The sequence below is a fragment of the Myotis davidii genome, unplaced genomic scaffold (assembly GCF_000327345.1).
Source record: "Myotis davidii unplaced genomic scaffold, ASM32734v1 scaffold208, whole genome shotgun sequence".
Taxonomy (NCBI): Eukaryota; Metazoa; Chordata; class Mammalia; order Chiroptera; family Vespertilionidae; genus Myotis; species Myotis davidii.
Genome location: NW_006299706.1, coordinates 393365 through 394071, shown reverse-complemented (window position 1 = coordinate 394071; position 707 = coordinate 393365).

The following is a 707-nucleotide window of genomic DNA, read 5'->3' as shown; positions in this document are numbered from 1 at the left end:
CAATTTGTTGTTCCATTTATTTATGCATTCATGGCTTGATTCTTGTGTGTGTGCCCTGACTGAGGACTGAACCCACAACTTTGGCATATGGGGATGACGCTCTAATTGAGCTACCCGGCCAGGGCAGAATTCATTTTAAATAAAATAATGAGGCTATAGTAACATAGGTATTTTCATTTGCCTGCCTCCCTAATAATACTTCCGATAAAAACAGGAAAGTTACAACTGAAAGGAACCTCTGGCTAGTCATCTGCTAGTCTACCTTCTCTCTTCCACCAGATGTATCAAGCTCCCAAGAGGGAATTACTTGCCTAAAATCACACACCAAATTAAGGTGGAGCTGGAACTAGTACCTAGGTGTCCTAACTCCCAGTCCATGATTCTTTCTTAATATTACTAATTATCAATAATCTTAAAAGCATGATTTGCCATAGACAAACCATAGTGTGCATAATATTCCCTTAAACAAGTTGGAGTAGCTTCTAATAGTCATTTTAATTAAGAGCTTGGAAGAGTAATGATAATTATTATAAATGATGAGACACTAGTACCCCATTTCATTTACATCCTGATCTTAGAGTCTACATGATTCCTTCCTCCTAGACTACCTCCCTCAAGAAGTCCTCACAGCCGAAACCGGTTTGGCTCAGTGGATAGAGCGTGGGCCTGCAGACTGAAAGGTCACTGGTTCGATTCCGGTCAAGGGC